We start from the raw sequence: 19160 nt of genomic DNA on the forward strand, positions 1-19160 counted from the left end.
AATGATAAATAACCCCAGATAACTCATCCTCAGTGATTTTATTTACGTGCACATTTATCGTCATGATAAATATACAGCTTGGTGGATCAGTAATCGTGCTCTATGTGTAATGAAAACAGTAACATACACCCCAGATTTAAATGCATGAAAGAGAAAAACGATTAAACTAACGCTTCAAGTGAAAAGAACATTAGCCATTATGATAAAAAGTGTTCAAGTTACCTTCCCTGGAGCTGAGTAGCAGCAAGTTTTCAAGCAGTTTTTATTACATACAACACAATTACTGATCACTTGAACCCTGGCAATTATTTGTCTTCACATCACACAAGGACCTAATGGATAGATTATATTCCACAATCTTGGAAGAAGCCAAAGCCACTGAATTAATGGCAAAGAGGGAATGATAATTGAACAGAAACTCACCTATACCATATATGCCGCAACAAAAATGCTAAAAGTATTGTTAAAGAGCCATATAAATTCTTCTATTTAAATATCTACATATAATACACTACACTACTGCCCTGTGGCAGCCTATTTCCTCTTATCCTGGTCTTGCCCATCTATCTTTGCTGACTGGGATGTATTCCAAACTCTCTCTTCTTCCCTTTTCCCTCTCACCACTCCACGCCCTTTTTGGATGGGCCAAACCTTCCCAAGCAAACCAGATGATTTATAGCACTGGCTCTGTTTCTTGCTAAGCATAGGGTTGCCAAGAGTTGGGGAAAGGCCATACCACCAGGATTAAGGATTGAATTTATTGCATAATCTGTTGCAATGATAACTTAGATATCTATGTGTCTGCACTCCCTTGCACTTTATTGCCTAAAGACATCTGGTTTCCACTTCATAGATATCTTCTCACTCTCGAGATAATCCCTCCACATTCCGCTCAATTTTGATAATGTCAACCATTCATGAGTCCCATAAGGTTATGCACTCATAAGTTCTCATAATCTCGTATACTGCATTAGAGATATTTCTGCATACAGTTGATCAAACTTGTTGGTCAGATTAACTGCGTTGATGCAGATGAGAATTCATTGTAGATATTGAAATCTGTATTTGTTCAACTGCTATTTGAATGGGATGTTTGATGTAACCTTTCATATTCTTTTTGAAACTGCTAAAATAGAGAATATAAAAGAGTGATCCTGTTGGAAATGGCCCTTCTGCAGTGTCACCCCCAAATGTTTAGCCTTTCTCTCCCCTTTTTGCTAAAACAGTTTTTGTTGGTTTTAGGACTCTGGACCCTTTAGCACTGCTCAAGTGCGCGTGCCCTCTGCTTAAAACATGGTAACATTGGCGTACCCATAATTGACATAATTAATTTTCTTGTAAGTTAAAAGTAATCGGCACCACACATGCCCAGGGCCTGTAAATTAAATACTACGAGTGGGCCTGCCGTGCTGATTGTGCCACCCACTTAAATAGCCTTCTAAACATGTCTCATGCCTACCACTGCAGAGCCTATGAGTACATTTTTAAACTGCCATGTCGACCTTGCCAGTTAACATATTTGCCAGGCCCAAACCTTCCTTTGTAATACATATAAGTCACCCCTGAGGTAGGCCCTGGACTGCCCAAGAGCATTCTGAAAACGCCACTTTTCAGAAAGTTGGCATTTCCTTACTTGATCCATTTTGTTCCTTCTACCTGTCTTTGAATGCACGTTGCAGGGAGGGATAACAGCTGGGCTTTGTGCATTTCCTCCAGAATGCCACATACAAAGTGCTCTTAGGTGTGATTGATAGGCCATCCACATCGTTACGGGCCATCCTGGGTAGGATGGGAAGGAGGAGCTGACACTTATACCTGAATGGGCTGGGGTCTTTCCGTCACAAAGGGCTGCATACTCTCCTGTAGTGATTCTGGAGCCAGGGCAGTGCCTGTGCACTTCGAAGGCCTCTCTTTGAAGTCACCCCTACTTCAAAGGCACAATAGGGTATAAGCACTGGACCGCTGACACCACCAAATCAGTATACTTCTTGACCTGTGAATACTCTGCAAGGAAAAAGAATGGTTGTGCTTCTGAAAGGACTGCAACTCTGTTGAACTCTGCTGGACACCTGCTTTGCTGTGCTTATCTGCTGCCTGCTTCCCTCTTGCTTGTCTCCAGTAAACTTCTGGGTTGCTTGACAGCTGACCTTGCGTTATGACACAAGGGTCAACCCAAAAGAGTTGCTGGGACCTGGGTATTAAGTCTTTATATTAGAAGGGGTCCCAGAACGGGAGAGAAAATAGAGGAGAGGTTCAAAGAAATCAACAAGAAATTCTATATTACTTCGAGTACAATGTTCTTAATTCACACAGTACTCCTCCTTCTATTAGGTACTACATTAGTATGTAAACTATTCATTACTACATTTTTATATTTTGTGCCAAAAAAGGGAAGGAAGAAGGGGAATGGGAGGTGGTGCAGTGAAAGGAGTTGGTGTAGGATAGGGAGATTAGTGAAGGTCAAAAATACATTATTCACAAATACAACAATTTTTATGGCTTCTCATGGGAGCCAAGGATAAATGCCACACTTAGTCACAAAATGTATAAAACCTTGCTTCATTGATACCTTATGTACATCTTGCTCGGGGTATAAGCTGGTACGAGGGGGTTGCTGTTGTTTACGTTTTGACCCTAGAGGGCGTAGGGTGGTTGTCCACTTACAAAACGGGTCATCTTCAGGACATTGGGGGAGAGGGGTGGGCAGGTTTCCCTACGATGTAGGTGGAAAGGACTGCAGGCTGTAGCGTAGACTAGTTGTATGGCAGGCAGCTGGCATCAATGCAATAAATTTAAGAGGGAGCACCTTTCGTGGTATCTGATCACCTCCAATTATGTCAAGGGCTAATACGAATGCTTATTCCGCCCGGGGCTGGCACTATTTTAATCAGCGGAGAATCTAACGGGCTTTACCGATTGTCTTTGCCGCCAGTTGCTGGCAAGACAGCTGTTTCCATCAGCGGAGGGGTACGGGAGGCTCAAAAAGTCACGTTCATGTGCACAAAATGTAAAAATGTAGTAACAAATAGTTTACATACTAATGTAGTACCGAATAGAAGGACGAGTACTGTGTGAATAAACAATATTGTACTCTAAGTAATATTCAAGTCAAGTCAAGTCAAAAAGGCTTTATTTCGACATATAACAATATCTTAAAAAGCGTACATACAATTAAAATTCGTTTCAGTACATTTTTTTTAAAAAAAAAACCATAAGTTTTTACTATAAATGAATCTATAAATTTCCTGACAAAAAGCATATAGTTTAAAACAATCCATGGTATAAAATGTAATTAAACAATTTGCCTAAGTCTTTTTGACCGAATTCGCCATGCCCACCCAAGGTACTTCGAGGTGGCACATGCGTAAAAAGTACGAGTGTCCGAAAGAAGAATCCTTAGGGCCACGTTACACTGCCTAGTACCCAGTGTGCGACACATGGGTTTTAGCCATTTTGAAGGTGGGATTTTATATGCAGGACACTCAAATAAAAAGTGAGGGACGGATTCTTGGCGTTGTGGGCAAAAGGGACACCACGGAGCAGTCTGGTATGGAATTTTCCAATGGCTAGTAAGTTCCATTACGGGGAGAAGACCAATTCTGAATTTAAAGTACAGGGACCTTTCCCAAGGGGCTGAGATAATGTCCAGATACAGTTCTCTAAAGGGGGTATCTTTGGACTCCATGAACTTTCTGGTCGACTTGCATATCGAGGAGGAGGAATTCCTTCTGTTTGACACCCAATTCCAATAAAGCTGTTTTATTGTTGATTTGGGCGGGGCTGACTGTTGGTACCATGCTTCTTCCAGCCCCAGATTGGTAAGTAAAGCTTTGATATCCGTTAGCCACTTTATTTTCGCCCACCCTGTCGATCTTAATATCTCCCGTAGACCATCCGCATAACTTGAGAGTTCGGGGACTCTCCAGATGCGGGCCCACAGAAGCAAAGGGCGTAACTTCGCTAGATCTTCAATAGCCCGACGGCCCATGTCCAATTGCAAAGGCAGGATGGGGACAGAAGGGCCAAGGGACATCAGGCTTCTCAAGAAGGTGTTCTCAGCTCGAGTAAGATCTTTCAAGTTCGACATTCCCCATAGTTCCGCCCCGTACAATGCGGCGCTTACTCCTCTAGCCGCGTAGATGTCCAAAACTGCGGCTATGGGTTTAGTTGAGGCTGCTCTCTGCTCTTTTAGCAGGGTCCCAGTTACTCTTTTTAGGTTCAACAACATTTGGAACAGATGCTGGTCCCATTTCATGGAATCCACCAACCTGATGCCCAGATAATCGAAGGTTTTAGTCCTGTCCAATGCCACAGAGCCTAATGTTGGCGGTGGGCCAAGTTTTTGCGGAGGGTTCAAAATAAGGTACTTTGTTTTATCTGTATTTATGCAGAGTCCTCTTTTTTTACAAAAATCGTCAAAGCCTGAAAGAAGCTGTTGCAGGCCCATTGGCGATTTTGACAGAAGCAAAGTATCGTCCGCAAAAAGCAGGGTGGGAATAGAACGACCTGCCAGACGAGGGGCATCCGCTGGAATCCTTGACAAGTGGTCCACCACCCCATTAACGTAGAGCGAAAAGAGTGTTGGGGCAAGAACACACCCTTGCCGCACTCCTCTGTTCACTTCTATTCTTCGAGTCTTTTGGCCATTGGGACCCCAGCGGATTTGGGCATAGTTGTTTTCATGAAACTTCATGACCAAGTGGAGCAGGTAAGGTGGCAGGCCAAGATCACTAAGAACCTTCCATAAGTTATTTCTGGGGACCAAATCGAAGGCCGTCCGGAGGTCGATAAAAGCAAGATATAGTGTGCCCTTCCCAATAGTAACGACCTTCCAGTAAATCATAAGAAGCCTTAGCGATTGTTCAATTGTTCCGGTACCAGCACGGAACCCTGCCTGGAGATCCGAAAGGATCCTGTTCTCATCTGCCCATTGCTGTATTCTAGATAGGAGAACCTTGCCTGCTACTTTTTGCGAACAGTCTATCAGGCTGATCGGCCTGTAATTCCCTGGATCTTCTCTCGAACCTTTTTTGTGCAGGGGGACCACTTCGGCGGCCATCCAGGAGGCAGGCAGAGGTGCACCCGCCATGGCAGCGTTCAAAACAGATGAAATCATCGTACTCCAATCGTCTAGGTCAACACGGAGCAGGTCACCCGGAAGACCATCGGGGCCAGCCACCTTGCGCGGGACAAGAGATTTTATTGCACCCTCCGCTTCTTTCTTAGTAAACAGATTTTCCTCGGGAATCTCCACCTCTCGAGAGGGTTGTGGTAACACGGAATCCAGCGCTTCAACTGCGGTTGCCGTATACAATTTCGAAAAATGTGTAAACCATAGGTCCTCGGTTATGTTACAGGTGATGACTGTATCGAGGGGTCTGTTTTTCTTGTGTACTAAGTCCCAAAAACCTTTTGCGTTTTTTTCGACGCTAGCAGTTCGGAGATCCTGCCAAAACTTGTCTTCCCAGTCTCTTTTTGCTGTTTTGAGCTCCGTTTTATAACCCTTCCGTTTGGTGGCTATTAGGGTGGCATCTCCACTTTTCACAGCCAGTATCAGAGCTCTCTTCATGGCACGGCACTCCTTCGAGTACCATCCTGGCTTGCCCTGCCGATTGTCACGATTTGGGTTTCCTTTTTTAATTTTGGCCTTAAAAAGGTCTCCAATTGACAGCGAGACCTCGCAGAACAATGCTGTAATCTGATTTGGGCAGATAGGTTGGCTTTTTAAAATGGCACAGGCTGTAGAGGTAACAGCTCTGATGCATGCCATTTTCTCCTCATCTATTGCCACTTTGTCCCATTTCAGACGTCTTAAGCAGTTTGATGGAACCACCCCTCCCAATGGCCCTGTCACTAGTGCATCATGATTTCCGCTTCCTGGTATTATCTCTTTCCACCAGATTGATAGGGTCAGGGAAAGAGCATTATGGTCACTATCCAGGGAGGGTAGGACAATCATATCCTTCATATGTACCCACAAAGAAAAGTTTAGAAGGATGTAATCAATCCGGGAAGAGTGACCAACCCTATTATGTATGAGCCCCCGCTAAATCTGATGGTGTCCTCCCATTGGCTGCCCTTAGGCCGTGCTCTAGAGTGAGGGAGTTTAGCTGGATGATTCTGGGGGTCCAACTGTTTATGATGGGAAGATCAAGTGACGGGACACCTCTCCTAGAATCTTCATCATATAAATCCAGGGATTCATCGGGCAACAAAGGCTCGAATGTACAATTGAAATCCCCCATAACCAAAATTAGGGAATTGCTACTACACTCACCCAGGGTTGCCTCCAGGTCCAAGAGCGTTGGTGACAAGGCTCTCCCGGAGGCCCCTCTAGTATAGATGTTGATAATCTCCAGTTTTTCCGCTCTCCTGGGACAAGTTACAGTGAGGTGCATCAAATCTGGAGATTTTTGGGGGTGATGGTGTACCCTCCATCCCAAAGTGATGTTTACCCAAACCAAGAGACCTCCGTAGGGACGACCTCTTCCCGAGGCTGGGATTTCTGCCGAGACAAAAAAGGTGGCATAACCTACTCGGTGCCTTGGTTCTACGCACCACGTCTCTTGGAATGCACAAACTGAGTGGGGTTCAACGAGCGCCACCCAGTCTGGGACATCTTGCTTGCTGCTTAAGCCTGCCACATTCCAACTGATGATTTTCAGAGGTACATGGTGCTGGGGCTCCTTACAGCCGCTAATCCCACCCTGTGGACCCGGAGTTTGAGGTCCAGTCACGAGTTCAAGATTATTTGGCCCGTCACCTGAAATAATGGGTAGAATTGGGGTAGGCGGGGGATGGTGCACAACATTATTGGTCAAGGGTACCTCCTCTACTATACGAATTGTGTTAACCCTAGTGGGGGAGACATTGTTTACCACTGAGTTATTAAGTCACCAGCCCCAACCCTGTGGAGTGGCTGGTTGGGTAGGAGTCCATACCCTTGCTCTGGGGTCCAAGGTTGGATAATGAGGAAACCATACACCTTTACCCCCATCTTGGCAAGGTTTATTGAGCCCCATTAAAGGGGGGGGGGTGATAGAAATACCCCAAATCCCTAGTTTGTATGTCGCAGAAATTGTGATGCGACTGTTGGCTACAAATCATGCCTGCTGCTCTGGGGTCATTGAAATTAATCAAAACGCAGTCCCCGGTAATAGCCTTGCGTCTGTTACCAATCCAACTCACGCGTCGGACGAAGGCTATTCTACCATCTATGTGCCCTGGGAGGGGTCTATTAGTTTTAGCCAGGAGAGAGTCTTGTGTTTGAGTTCAGAGTAGGACTCACAAGAACCCTCTTCAAGCTCGGGTACCCCTGTTAGAATAACCACATAAGGCTTACAGCCAGGGGGAAGGCTAGCATTTGGCGTGCGCCGTTTTACCCTATCTTTGACCGGAGATTTTACTGTGATTTTTGCTGGAGATTTGGTCACAGCTTGTGTAACAGGAGTGAAAGGAGATGGGGTTGTAACACCCTTACTTGCAGTCACTGTATCTCCAGTTACCTTAGTGTTAGGGGCAATAGGCTTGGGATTTGCGGCAAATTTGACCTTAAGTGCCTTGGGTGCCTGGGTGCTAGATTTGTTCATCGGACGGGCCAAACTAGACTCAAGAGTAGTAGTAGATGGGGGGGTATGGTGCCAGTGTTGGGTTGTTGAGATTGGGGAGCCTTAGCCAAGGCGGGCGTTTTTTGACAAGATGAAGGCTCAGGGAGGGCTGTAGAAATAGATAGAACTAATGGAGCAGCACCACTCCTTAGCCCACCGTTTTCTTCAACCTGAGATTTAGCGTGAAATTCAACTAGCGATTTCACTGCATAAAAGTTGTCCAGCATTGACTGCTCAAGTGAGGCTAGTTTGCGTGTGAGGCCATCAATCTTATCTACGAGAGGCATCACCACAGACTTAATAATGCTCTCGACTTGAGGGAAAATGCTAGCATCTATAGGAGCCATTTGACCAGGAATACCCTCAAAGGCAGAATCTCCAGTGTGGGCCGCTTGGGGTTTTAAGTGAGGAACCTGATTCGGGGTAATACCCCCTTTCGATATAATGTTCCTACTAACTTTACTGTGGGGTTTTAGAGTGCCTCCCCTACGGGGACTAGCGGGACGCTTTCTCTTCTTTTGGTGGACTATGCCTAGGGCTGGATTCCCTACAGGTGCAGTTTGAGGGGCTACTACTCTAGGAGTATTAGTATCGGAATGACCTGCAGTGAATAGAGGGTTCACAGCTTCGCTAACAAGCACTGGGGGGCTCGAGGCGTCAAGGATATCGTGGTTACAATCTGGGATCTGGCCCCCTGGTGATGGAATACTAGGAAGGGAAGAAATTGAGTGTGTCGGGTCAAGCACAATACTTGGTGCTGTCATGGTTACCCTTTCTAAGCTAGCCCTAATCCTACTCACTCTCTCGTCAATAGTAGGAGAATCAACTATTAACAAAGGAGTTAAAGGAATATGACCAGGGCTATCAGCTAGGGCAATGGCGCCCAGAGAAGAGCGCTTATTAGACATACTCAAAGAATCCCGTGATAACCTTCGCTCTGCCAAGATTATCTCCTTCTCAACTATGGAAACTGCACGGGTGATAAACTGGTCCATAGTACCTAAAACAACGTCTCCTGCAGATTTCTTTGTCTTGCAGGATCGCGTTCCTGAAGCCATTGTCCTGGTGGCTGGATGTCCGCTTTACGGAGCCAAGGGATGTGGCCCAGCCCGGCCTCCTTCGGCCCCGGACGGCCACAGACGGTCCCGCCCTTGTCCCGGGCTTCTCCCGGCGCGCTCCCGCACGCTCCCGCGTAGCGCGGGCGGCTCCCTCCTTTTATTTCTACAACTGATGGCACGAGAGGAGATAGGCGGGGCGTGGCCAGCGGGGAGAGCAGCCCAGGTGTTGCTGGTTGGGCGCGCAGGGGCTCCTGGATGCTGGAGTCCCTGCCTGTGCTCGCAGCCCCGCTGGTCGACTTGCCTTTCCCCGCGCTCCTCCTCGGCAACCAGGAATCACCAGCAGCAGATGGCGCGCTGCGGGACCCGCGAAGCGGGTCCGGCGAGGTGCTGGTCAGCAGGCGATGAGGGTTCCGTTTCCCGCAAAGGTTTACCAGAGAGTCCACACTCCTTCGCAATCCGGGTGAGCAAAAATCAGTTTCCAAAGGTCCCACTGGGGCGAGAGTGAAGCCCGGTTTTCACTCTGTTGGCGGGGGGCGTGGCCAGCGGGGAGAGCAGCCCAGGTGTTGCTGGTTGGGCGCGCAGGGGCTCCTGGATGCTGGAGTCCCTGCCTGTGCTCGCAGCCCCGCTGGTCGACTTGCCTTTCCCCGCGCTCCTCCTCGGCAACCAGGAATCACCAGCAGCAGATGGCGCGCTGCGGGACCCGCGAAGCGGGTCCGGCGAGGTGCTGGTCAGCAGGCGATGAGGGTTCCGTTTCCCGCAAAGGTTTACCAGAGAGTCCACACTCCTTCGCAATCCGGGTGAGCAAAAATCAGTTTCCAAAGGTCCCACTGGGGCGAGAGTGAAGCCCGGTTTTCACTCTGTTGGCGGGGGGCGTGGCCAGCGGGGAGAGCAGCCCAGGTGTTGCTGGTTGGGCGCGCAGGGGCTCCTGGATGCTGGAGTCCCTGCCTGTGCTCGCAGCCCCGCTGGTCGACTTGCCTTTCCCCGCGCTCCTCCTCGGCAACCAGGAATCACCAGCAGCAGATGGCGCGCTGCGAGACCCGCGAAGCGGGTCCGGCGAGGTGCTGGTCAGCAGGCGATGAGGGTTCCGTTTCCCGCAAAGGTTTACCAGAGAGTCCACACTCCTTCGCAATCCGGGTGAGCAAAAATCAGTTTCCAAAGGTCCCACTGGGGCGAGAGTGAAGCCCGGTTTTCACTCTGTTGGCGGGGGGCGTGGCCAGCGGGGAGAGCAGCCCAGGTGTTGCTGGTTGGGCGCGCAGGGGCTCCTGGATGCTGGAGTCCCTGCCTGTGCTCGCAGCCCCGCTGGTCGACTTGCCTTTCCCCGCGCTCCTCCTCGGCAACCAGGAATCACCAGCAGCAGATGGCGCGCTGCGGGACCCGCGAAGCGGGTCCGGCGAGGTGCTGGTCAGCAGGCGATGAGGGTTCCGTTTCCCGCAAAGGTTTACCAGAGAGTCCACACTCCTTCGCAATCCGGGTGAGCAAAAATCAGTTTCCAAAGGTCCCCTAAGTAATATTGAATCTTTGAACCTCTCCTCTACTCTCCCGTTCTGGGACCCCTTCTAATATAAATGACTGCTGACCTTGGGCATTGCCTCTAGACAGTCACACACAAAGGGAGCTTAGGTGTGCCTGATGGGCCATTCACGCCCTGTTGGGCCATCCTGGGGAAGGGTGGGAGTGAGGATCTGACTCTTATACTTTAATGAGATGTGTCCTGCTCACACACAAAGGACTGCTTAGCCTCCTGGAAAGTGTCTGGAGTCAGGGCAGGAAGAAAGGGCTTCTATGCTCTTCAAAGGCCCTCTTTAATGTCTCGCCCACTTCAAAGGCACCACTGGGTAGAACTGGACTTATGACCATACCAACTTAGTACACTTCTGGACCTGTGAAACCTCTGCCTGGAAAAAAATGTCTGCACTGCAGAAGGACTGACACTCTGCTGGACTGCTACTCTGGAAAAACTGCTTTTCTGCTGTGCTGACCTGCCTGCTGCTCTCTCTGCCTGGGTGAGATGGACCTGACTTCAAAGGCTTATCTGCTTGTCTCCTGTTCTGAAGTCTCATGGACATCAAAAACTTCCAGCAACCCTGAAACAGCCCCTGAAGTCTACCATCTGTGAGTCCTACCATGCCAAGTGGTGCCAATCCAGTCCTGGGCCCTTGGAAGTGGGTCTTCTGTGCTGAATCAGCAAAATCCATGCATCACCATTGTTGCGCCAGTCCGAACCGTCGCACCTTCTTCGATGTCGGTGCTGAATCAGCAAAATCCATGCATCACCATTGTTGCGCCAGTCCGAACCGTCACACCTTCTTCGATGTCGATGCATCAATTCTCGAGGAAATCATATCACTGGCATTGCAGCTCAATGACGAGTCATGTTTTCACCATAAAGGGCTCAATTACGATGCTTATCTGACTGCATGAATCGTTAATGAAGCATTGCGTACATCCAAAGGATCAATGTCGATGCATCGCCTCCCCTGCTCCTCCAATCGGATCTTCAACATCGACGCATCCTGCATCTGAGGTACTTTTTCAGGGGAAGAATGTTGAGTCCTGTATCTGACCCACGCTCCATCGCAGTCGGCCTGAACTTTCAGATTTGACCCAGTCAAGCATGACTAGATAGCCCCAGTTGGCACTTTATTTTTCTAAGCACTATATTTCAGGATATTCTTTAAAAAATGTATAACTCTGGTACTACTTATTGGATTTTGGTTTTGTTTTGTTCAATAAATTAAGCTCTACTTTTCTAATTAGGCTTTAAAGAAGTTAATTGTGGACCCTTTGTTTATTCATACAGTTTTTCAACCTGGAAACCCTCCCCTCTCTTGACCTGGCTGTAGCATGCATTTACTATGTCTCACTTTCAGTCTTTTGTTTACAGTGCCAATATTGGGCTTGTCCCATTCAGCAAGGTCATCTCCAAATATTCTGCCTTCATCCTTCTGTTGTCTGAACCTCTTTTTGTTGGCATTTAGGACTACACCACTGCTAACCAATGCTAAAGTGCTTGTGCTCGCTCCTTTAAACATGCTGAGATTGGCTTACACCCATTTGGCATCATTAATTTACTTGGAAATCCCTAGTAAAGTGGTACTATAATGTACACAGGGCTTGTAAATCATATGCTATGAGTGGACATGCAGCACTTATTGTTCCACCTACGCATGTAGCCCTTTGAACATGTCTCAGGCCTTACATTGTATTCTGTGTGTGTCATTTTAAACTGTCATTTAATCCTGGCAAACGGAACCTTTTAGCAGACCTAAACTTTCCTTTTTATACATATAATTCACCTCTAGGGTTGGACGTGTATTTTTAGATTTTTACCTGTCCTGGTAACGCAAAACACTTACATTAGTTTTTCACTACTGCAAAGCTTACCACCCCCATAGGATAACATTGGAACAACTTTCTATTGGAAGCAGGTGGGAAAGTTGAGTTTAGTGTCTAAAAATTGTAATTTGAAAGTCTCTTTAATGGTAAACTTGGATTTTTAAATCACAATTCTCAAAATTCCACTTTTCAAAAACGGCAAAAAGAACAATTGATCGACTGAAAGCTGAACAATATCAGACATTCTCCACAGTACTGGACCTAAATCCATTGTTTTTTTGCTCCACATGCCATTCTAGTTAAAACCCAGCCATATGTAAATCAGTCTTGACCCATGGGAACAGTCCAGCCTAAACCATAATGCCAGGTCTTCCTTTGACCAGAAAAAAACATCCTGGGACCAGGTTTGGGGTAGCACCCTTCATCTGCCAGGCTATCTAGACTCAAGTGGCATGGAGAGCAAGGGATCCATATCTGGGCATACCCATCCCGCTCAGGGTGAGAAATGCAAAAAGAACAATTGATGGACAGAAAGCTGAACAATGTCAGACATTCACCCCAGTACAGAGATCTGGGCTTTTTGCTCAGATTGACGATAATGAATTCAACTCAGATCTGTGACTGGGGGTGAATGTCTGAAAAGTTTCAGCGCACCATCCACCATCTCCTTCCGTTTGTTTTGTTTGTCCTAAGTTGGCAAGGTATGCCCATACGTGGGCCTCTTGCTCACTTTGCCACTGGATTCAAGCTAGAGTGGCTGATCAGGGGTGTCACCCCATAACAGGTCCCAGGATGCTTATTGCCGGTCCAGATAAGATCAGGCTTTGCAGTTCCGTCTGGACTGTTGCCATAGGGCACAGAGTCAAGACTGATTTACATATGGCTGGGTCTGAACTTCGTTGGCGAAGTGAGCTAAAGAATGATGATGGATTCAACCGAGATCTGTGACTGGGGTGAGTGTTTGAAACGTTTCAGTGTCCCGCCCTTCATTTCCTTGTGTTTACATTTAGAAAGCTGGCATTTTCTTGTCCCAGCCATTTGGTGTCTGCGAACTGTATCCTGGGTCACTTGACTAGGTGTAGCTGGCAGTTGATCTGTCTATTACTCCTAGATGAATCACTGACAAAATATTGACTACCACAATATTGAGGTACAAAAATACCCTGACAAAAATATCGAAGTCAAGAATATCGACATCCTATCTACATCACGGTAAGTACAAAGAAATCGAGAAAAAAATATCGATATCTAAAATATCGTTGATAAAAATATCATTTTTTTTAAATGTAAAATATAGTAAATAATACCTATTATTAAAAAACATATTTAAAAATGTTTGAAAATGATATCTAATGCATTTAATGTTAAAATAATTTAAACATATACATATAAAATATAATATATATACTTACCTAATAATATTCGTAATTAATTATTTTGATAAATGATAAATTGTTAAAAACATGTTATAACTTATAAATACATATATTCACATACAAATATAATATAAATAAAAATGTATATAACAAATTTTAAAAACTACAATATTTTAAAACTTTTTTAAATAAATCATACACAACATTAACTAAAAAACACAGAAAAATATTGGATAGCGTAGGTGGGTAAAAATAAATATTCCAACTCCAGAGAATGCAACAGTAGGGAAAGTGTTTGATAGTGTTGGGTTAAAAATTATTATTCCCACTCCAGAGAGTGCAACAGCAGGGAAAGTGTTGGATAGCTTAGGTGTAAAATTACTATTCCCACTTCAGAAAGTGCAACAGTAGGTAAAGTGCTGGATAGCATAAGGGTTTAAAATTACCATTCCAACTCCAGTGAGTGCAACAGTAGGGAAAGTGTTGGATAGCATACGGGTAAAAATTGCTATTTCAACTCCAGAGAGTGAAACAGTAGGGAAAGTGATAGCGTAGGGGTGAAAATTACTATTCCCACTCCAGAGAGTGCAACAGTAGGGAAAGTGTTGGCTAGCGTAGGGGTTAAAAATAATCTATTTATCAATTAAATAATTTGTTTAATTCACTGATGAATTAATAATAAATTAACAATAAATTAATTATAATTACCACTACAATAAAAAAAATACTTTAATAACATTAAATTACTTCCCACCCTATTCCCCAAGAAACCCCCAGCCCACTCTGCATAAAAATTAACTCAATTAATATATTTATCAATTAACCAATTAATAAAAATTAATTGCTAATTAACATTTAATTAACAATAAATTCATTATCAATACCAATACATATTAATTAATATCAAATAATTACCAATTAATAATTAATTAACCATAACTTAATTATTAATACCAATAAATATTAATTGATAGCTACTTAATTATAATAAAGTACTACCCACCCTATTCCCTTAAATACACAACCCGCTCCTAAACTAAATTAGCACAATTATTATATATTTATCAATTAATCAATTAATAAAAATTAATTACCAAATAACAATTAATAGACGCCGATTATACCAGGACCCCGACGAAACGAGGCACATGTATTATTTATCCGATTCGAAGTGACTTTACCCTAATATTGAAGATTTTGAGAATAGATGATACCTAGTGGACATCGTCTTACAAAGGAACTTTCAAGTTATGGTCATCTGAGGTCTCGCCAATACCATAGATTAAAGATATTCATTGCCCTGATGAAGTCCGTTAACTATATTTAGTTAGGACGAAACACGTGTTGGCAAAGGAAAAGAAAAGAAAAAGTACTGAATGTCTGGAAAAGAAGAAAAATAAAGAAGAAGTTTTGTGAAATACACTGGATTGATTTCTTCTGACTTGTGTTGCTATTTGTTGGATGCTTTTTTTGAATTGATCCTAAGATATTGCTATAGTAATTGCTCAGGAGGAGAATTGTTTAAAAATTAATAAACAATACAATAATTATCAATACCAACAAGTTAAAATTATTAATTAATGCATTAAAATTAATTTGCCTCCCACCCTATTCCCCTATAAACCTACAACCCGCTTCAATAAATAATTAACACAATCAATATAATCATCAATTAATGCAAATTAATTACCAATTAATAATTATTTAACAATACATTAATTATCAATCCTAATAAATAAAAATTAATCATTACTTAATTACAATTAAATTACTTCCCACACTAGTCCCCTATAAACCCACAATTCACTACGGAACTAAAATGCAAAATTTAATAAAAAATAAATAATAATTTCAAAAAATGATGCTTTCATTTACTATAGTTAAATTACTTCCCACATGATACCCCTATAAACCTACAACCCACTAAGGTACTAAAATGCAAAATTTACTTTAAATAAAATGACTAACTTCTAAACATTTAATACATATATTTAAAAAAATACAAAACATAAAAAAATGTGAATCACATATATATAAAATACATACTAAAATACATAACACTAACATAAACATCAATATTATTAGCATCAATATTTTTGATATCAATATTACTTACTTCGATATTAACAAAAACAATATTTCTTACCTTCAGGTCGATATTCTGATCACCGATATCCACAGGAGCATGCCCACACTATTGCTCACTAAGGATCTGCACGTACACAAATTCACATTGTATTGAACTCACATGCTAGCAGCACCATTCTAGCATGACATAAGGATTGTACTTGACCGCTGATTGTTTTTATTTCATACCTGTTGTGATTTTGCTCCTTTCTTCCAATCTAGGTAGAAGCAGCCCAACATAGGTATCATGCAGGAAACACTATTTTTTCTGTTTACATTTTTAATTTGAAAGTATTCTGAATCTGATACTAATCACTTTGACGTAGACAGTTGACTAGAACTCTTAGTTTCAATTGTACGACTTTTACTTCCTCTAGATAGTCAAGTTTGATCGTCTTCTCGGCGCTCCGCCAGGGCCGTTGCCGACCCCGGCAGGGCCGATCCGAGGACTTCACTAAACCATCCAATCGGTAGTAGCGACGGGCGGTGTGTACAAAGGGCAGGGACTTAATCAACGCAAGCCTATGACCCGCACTTACTGAGAATTCCTCGTTCATGGGAAATAATTGCAATCCCCAATCCCTATCACGAACGGGGTTCAGCGGGTTACCCGCACCTGTCGGCGAAGGGTAGACACACGCTGATTCGTTCAGTGTAGCGCGCGTGCAGCCCCGGACATCTAAGGGCATCACAGACCTGTTATTGCTCGATCTCATGTGGCTGAATGCCACTTGTCCCTCTAAGAAGTTGGACGCCGACCGCTGGGGGTCGCGTAACTAGTTAGCGTGGAGGAGTCTCGTTTGTTATCGGAATTAACCAGACAAATCGCTCCACCAACTAAGAATGGCCATGTTCCACCACCCACAGAATCGAGAAAGAGCTATCAATCTGCCAATGCTTTCTGTGTCCGGGCCGGGTGAGGTTTCAATTGTAGGTCCTGAAGAATCGCTAGCTATTGCACCATAGCGATAAACATGTTGACCAACTACAGCACACACTCATTTGGGACTCGCAACTTGGCAACATAATATCCCAGCGAGTACGAGTTAGTTTGATTTTAACCAAAGTAGGGGACCTCCAGAATAAATTAATTCCCGGTACTCCTAGCTTTATTTTAAACCACTTACACACGTCTACGCATTCCTGGCCCCCACACCCACACTTCATCTATATGGCAGTTGGATAAAAGATCTCCGCCAAAGAGCCCCTCTTTGAAGTGTTGCCCGTTGGGTATTGCACTGCCGACCCAACGAGGAGCAAGCCCAAATGATGAAGCATGACACCTGAAAGGGTGTGTGAGGGCATTACATCCAACAAAATGGATGCCTAATCGTAAGACTCCATGAGACCCTACAACATCCCACACTTTTAGAGTTTTGTACAATCCTCATAGTCTCTAGGAACAGCACAGCCATTTTTGTGCATCATCTGTGGCTGCACCTACTACTCACTAGGAGTGGAATTCGCCATCCTCTAAGTAGACCTCTCCCTTTTTTGTTAAATATTACCTGATGTTAGTCATGCTCCCTAAGGGGTGCCATACAGTCCTGAACCCTTGGAAGTAGGCCTGAAGCTGCTCTACCAGTCTAGCTGTGGTCTAATCAGAAGAGCCGATAAAGCATGTTGCATCTCCTTACAGCTCCACATGAAAAAAGTTGCTGCTTAATACATCCTCACGCAGGAGCTCGCATCACAGCCTGCAGTTCCTCAGAACTATCACTGTGCCAAGCATCCCAGATGTAGGACTTCATATAGCAACGTCTGTCAACTTCATCTTCAAATATGACACAGGACCTTGCATCGCAAGCCGCGTTAATGGCTTCTTTGGAACCGCCACTGTGAGACGCATGCCTGGCACAGGACCCCGCATCCCTACCAGTATCATTTCAGAACTGCTCCTATGCAACACATCCTTGATGCTCCACAAGTAGGATTTAAAGTACTTTACTCAGCGGTCCTAACTTGGCCCTGTATCCGGCCAGCTCTCCATTGGGGTCAGCCTCAACTTGTGACTTTGTCCCCGTCCGGTGCAACCAGATTGCCACAGATTGCTAAATCTTCAAAATTACATATCTCCAGTTCTACTGATTTGATTTTCGTAGTTTTCCTGTGTTGTGTTTTCACTTTCCTGCAGTTTATGTGCTGCATAAATACTTTACACATTGCCTCTAGTTCGGCCTGACTGCTTTTGTACCATGATACTAGTTGGTACAAAGCACAAGTTAATTTAGTGACTGTAGTTGTTCACCATGACAGGGATTGTGGCTGTTATTCATAAAGGGCTCTCACTCCCCCAACAACCCAATTTTTCACAGACAAACTGTGTGGGCAGCTGTCCTAGTGGATAGAGGTCCATTACATATTACAACCTTCAAAGAGATATTACTCAAACATCTGTTGCAGAAGTTGCTATTTTGATTTCTTGTGGTATTAATCAGTATTTAGCATGGTGTACATGCTTTGCATGAAACATTTGATTTCAAGTTCATTTCTATGAAGACATTAAGAACCCTTTGTTGGCTTAATTTTCTCATGTTATGACAAACATGTATGAGGAACGCCTTCTCCTTAGTGTGCTGGCTAAACTTGCCACAATGAAAGTATTTTTATGGGCCTTGTCACAGTAGAGGCATGACAATTTTAATTTTCTACATGCCCAGATTTTAAATTACATATACCCTACCTTGTGATCTATAAGGCTTACATGGGGGGACTTACAAATATTTAAAAGGGAGTTTTTACCTGACAAAAAAGTCTATGGGGTTTGAGCAGCAGCTTTATACTGCAACAGTCAGCCTACACAGGGTAGGCCTGAAGCAATGTTTGCATTGCCAATGTAGTGGATGACACAATAGGTTGCGCAGCCAATTGTGGCCTTGGGACCAGTGCTTAATTTGAGCCAGTGGTTTCCGGTACTCGGCACGGCACCGCAAGGCACTTAATTGTCAACACTGGTACCTATGACAGTCTGCCACATGGTGAATTCAGAGATGCGCACAACAACTGTTTATTAATTCAATATACATTACAAATGACTAATACCTGCTGCCAAAGCCATTCTTTTAACTTTGGGGTCTTGGAAATGTAAGAATAGTCACACTTGTAGGAGTGTGACTTATTAACTACGCAGTTACTGTAATTGACAGCGGCAATGGTCAGTGGAAGCAGAAGTGGCCTGCTTACTAGAGCCGTAGTACCTTTTTTTTTTTTTTACAATTAAGCACTGCTTAGGACACTTTGTCCACCATATAGTAGGGACATTTACGCAAGTTAAACATACCAATTAAGAATATGTCAATTTAACCATGATTAAAGGGGGGACATTACTCCGAATTACTGTTGCTTGGTAGGGCTAAAGTACGCAAAGTTCTAAAGCCAGCAAACAAAAAAGGGTCCAGCAAAGGTGAACAATCCAGTATGACCATGCAGAAAAGGTGGTTTTCCTAAAGGCACTGTGTGAAGTGACAGGCCACCTATATCAAAGGGCATTTTAAGTATGGGCCAATGAAGGAGGGTGCATCTGCCACACATTTAAAAGTGAGTACTTATTTGTCAAAGCTGTTTGCGCAACATGCTTATCATTCGCAGCAGCACTTTGGCATTTTCATTGCTTGGTATTTTTATGAGATATATGTAGGAGATGAATTTTAAGAGAA

This window comes from Lissotriton vulgaris, chromosome 1_1 (assembly GCF_964263255.1).
Source record: "Lissotriton vulgaris chromosome 1_1, aLisVul1.2, whole genome shotgun sequence".
NCBI classification, from domain to species: domain Eukaryota; kingdom Metazoa; phylum Chordata; class Amphibia; order Caudata; family Salamandridae; genus Lissotriton; species Lissotriton vulgaris.